The sequence below is a fragment of the Camellia sinensis genome, chromosome 10 (genome assembly GCF_055761805.1).
Source record: "Camellia sinensis isolate YWXY chromosome 10, ASM5576180v1, whole genome shotgun sequence".
Lineage (NCBI taxonomy): Eukaryota > Viridiplantae > Streptophyta > Magnoliopsida > Ericales > Theaceae > Camellia > Camellia sinensis.
The window spans coordinates 183,457,659-183,461,989 of record NC_138970.1 but is presented as its reverse complement, the minus strand read 5'-3'; positions in this window follow the sequence as shown (position 1 = coordinate 183,461,989).

The following is a 4,331-nucleotide window of genomic DNA, read 5'->3' as shown; positions in this document are numbered from 1 at the left end:
TGAGGTTGGTGACCATGTGTTCATCCGTGTATCTCCGATGAAAGGCCAAGTCAGGTTTGGCAAGAAGGGCAAGTTGTCGCCCCGTTACATTGGGCCGTTTCAGATTTCAGAAAGGCTTGGCCCAGTTGCTTATAGAGTTGCTTTGCCACCGGGATTCGAACAAATCCATAACGTGTTTCATGTGTCGATGCTGAGGGGTTACCTCCGAGACCCGTTTCATGTGATTGATTATCACCGGGTAGCTATTGATGAGAATGTAGAATACACTAAATGGCCGGAACGAATTGTTGATCGACAAGTGAAACAATTGAGAAGCAAGTCTATCCCAATGGTAAAAGTGGAATAGAAGGAACACTATGGGATGGTGTAGACGTCCCCGAACGCCCCGGGAGGGTGAGCTCCTGTTCCGTTCATTTGGGGTCACTACAGCTCAGGACTCTTAAATCGTCACGGTTCTAAGTCTGAACCAAAGAGTCCAAATCTGGCAAATCGTTTTGAGAAAAACAGATTTTTAGAAAAGAAGTGTCAAACATGGACTGCTTTGCCAGATACAGTGTCGCCACCTAAATATTTTATTTTGGGGAAATTTAGGAAACCCTGACTCGTTTGCCTAAGGCCACGTGTCCGTCATCACCAAAGTTGCCTCGGCTCGGGAACTTGGGTACGATTGGGGAAGGTCACTTCGTGAGCACCCTCGCTCGCCCGATCAAAGATCGGCCTCTACTAACCATGATATCAAATTTTGAAAACATTGTGTGTTCTTATTCCGGTTATTAGCCTAGATTACTATGTGATGCACTCAACATACAAGTATAGACTGGGTCGTCTGAATTGGAACAAAACATTTCATGTTTGTTTTTTGAAAGATTGTTTGCTACTCGCAAGTAGGCTTGAAATGCAGATTTTGCCACCCTCAGGTGGGCTTAGAAAAGATGATTTTGCCACTATCTAGTGGGCTTAAAAACTCACAGTTTGATGATTTGTTCCAATCCAAGTAACCCAACCTTCACCAACAGGCATTCAGGCAGTTATATCACATAAGCATTTAGCCTCATGGTAAGCATGCTATTCATGGCAGTCACTCACACGCATGCAAGGATGCTAAAGCATAAAACTCACCGAGTACTCCAAGCCAAAACAGAAGCTCATTAGAAATCCATGCATGGTCCTAATTATACAGAAATGCCTAATGCAACACATGCAAAAATGCAACTATAGCAGGCTCGGCTATTCTAAACATGGCATATGAAATGCTACAGCTAACATGTATTCAACTTGGAATTGAAAATACAATGCAGTTAGTATGATGCGCCGAGCCCGGTGCATGCAATACAGATGAATGAATGCAAACATGCTGTATCTAACCATCATAAGCGGGTAAACAAAATGGAGAAAGACGTGGGGTTGGAAGACATACATCACACGCACGCACACTTATTACAATTACGCCCTCGCGCAGAGGGTCCAAATGAATAGTACAGTCCAAATAATACAGTCCAAATAATACAGTCCAGATAAATACAAATTCCTAATTAATTTACAAATTAACTAAGAAAAATAATAAACTGACATGCAAGCCAGGGACTGCCTTGACTCTTCTGAATGATGTATGTTTGAGCTGCCTTGCGCGGAAATCCACTGGGATGCCCCGATTAGCCTCTGTTTTGCAATTATTCTTGGAAAGCGCGCCAAGCCCCGGAAGACTGCTAGTTCTTGATTTGCTGCAACAGAGAGCAGGAAAGGGGCATAGCAATGTATTTTCACAGATGTATGCATGCCTCGATCCTCGTGCCACCAATCACGCATATCGATGCATGATGGCCGAGGAGTCGAATTGTGCAACTCAATATAGAATGAATGCACATATAAACACAACTAAAACCTAACTCCATCATGGATAATCCGGAGTGTCGGTGACTGGGAATTGAGACACGTTCCGTCACTCGGAGTACGAAACGTACCTCGTTTCCCGTGCCCGGGCTAACTCCTACCCCAAGCACAATGCAATATGCATGATATGCATGAAATGCAACTAATATACAACCTAGCATGTACGATGCTATGAGATGGCATACACGATGCACGAGGTAACATGGCATACACAATGCGCTAACATACGGCCTAGCATACACAATGCTATGAAATGAAATGGCATACACAATGCACAATGGACTTACACCGACACAAGTGGACCTCAGCCACACTCGCATAGGAGGCCATACTATGAAAATGAGACAACTCGAGATGCGCGCACGCATGCACGCAAATCGAGGACCGACCCTAAGGCATCAAATGCCACTCTAACAAGACATGGCAAGGCATGAAATATGATATGCAAACATGCAAATTTCAGCGCTAAAATATGACCCGAAACAGCCCCGAATCATGACAATATAGCACCCGATGCATGAAATGGTCCCGAAATGCAAGATTAAGCACATGAAATGGCTTGTAGCTACATCAAGCATGCATTATTTGTTTATGACATGTGAAGACAGATTCAAGGCAGCCCCAAAAAAACCATGTTTACAGTTCTAAGCAAGGCCAAACAGCAAACACAAATAGGGCAAAACTAGCATGCAAAAAAAGGCCCTAAATATGGGATAAAGAAGTGAGTCACAGCTGCAGACCTCAAACAGGTAAGGGCCCTTCAACAATGTTGAAGAGGGGCCCAAAATATGATATTTTACAGTTTACAACAAACCCCAAAAACCAACACAGGTATGGCTAAGCTCTCATGCAAGAAATGGGCCAAAAGAGGGTCAAAGAAGCAAATGGTAATTGCTGGCCTCAAACACAAAGGGGCCGTTCAACAATGTTGAAGAAGGGCCCAAAATATTATACTTTACAGTTGATGGCCGGACCCAAAACAGTATACAAGAATGCTCAAAATGCTATGCAAGATAGAGCCAAAAAGAGAGATATAACACAAAGTATAAAAAGGATGCCTCAAACAATGAAAGACCCTTAATGAAACATGAAGAGCGGGCCAAAATGAGGTCATTTGTAGTTCGGACCAGAGCCCTAAAACAGAAGCATAAGAGTAGGGATGTTCGCGGTTCGGATTTGGACGGTTTGCGGATCGGTTTGGACCCGCCCGCATTTATGCGGTTTGGGGAAAAGACAACCCGCAACCGCCCGCAGTGCGGTTTGCGGTTTGTGTGGGTAGGGTTCACGGATGTGCGGGCGGTTGCGGGCGGTTTGCGGATTGGACTTTTTGCTTCAAAAAATTATTTTTGAGCCTTATTTTTTTCTCATTTTGTAAATATTTATTTTGGGTCATTTTCTCTCCATTTTCTAAAATGCTCCAACATTAATAATTAATAAATTAAAACTTATAAAATTAAAAATACAACAAAATCAATTTGTAATACAAACAAATCATTCAAAATCTTAAATCAATTCATAAACTAACACAAGCATATATTTCAAAATCCTAAACTATAACTCCATATTCATTAAGGAATTTAAAATTTCAAATCACACTTCATCCGGGACAAGTTCAGTTATATAACAATAATAATATGATTAGTATTTATTCAGTTTCAGTTAATATAATATTATTAGCAAATGTAATGCTAGAGTAAGTTTAAAAAATAAAGGGTGTTTTGTTTTGGACAAAAATATTTAGGTGGGATATAAAAATGAAAACAATAGTTAAGATAAAAAAATAAATAAATAAATAAAGTGCGGGCTGTTTTTTGCGGGTGCGGGTTAAACCCGCAACCCGCCCGCAACCCGCAAAGATGCCATATTTCAAACCGCATCCGCCCGCATTGTATTTGCGAAACTGCCCATTTGTGTGCGGATTGGGCGGGTTGGGCGGTTTTTGCGGATCGGATAAACCGTTGCCCACCCCTACATAAGAGGCTAACAAATCATGCAAAAATGGAGCCAAAAGAGAGATATAAAGGCAAGTGGTAAATGGAAGCCTCAAACAGTGATGAGCCCTTCAACAATGTTGAAGAAGGGCTCAAAATAAGCAACTTTTCAGTTCATGACAGAGCTCAAAACAGTTTATACAAAGGCCAAAAATACTACACAAGAAGATGGCATACAAGGGAGATAATGAAGCAAGTGCAACAAGGAGACCTCAAACAGGTAAATACCCTTAAACAAACATGAAAAATAGCTCAAAATAAGCCAGTTCCAGTTAGGGTCGGAGCCCAAAACAGCAAGCATAAGGAGCTAAGATATAGGCCAAAAAAATGCACAAAAGAGGGAAAATGGGACTCACCCTTGTAGAACCAATCTTTAGCAACCTTTGGATCAAGTTTGGGAGCTTTTAACCTCTGGAAGACAGTCTCAAGCTGCTGGAATGGACGTTGGAG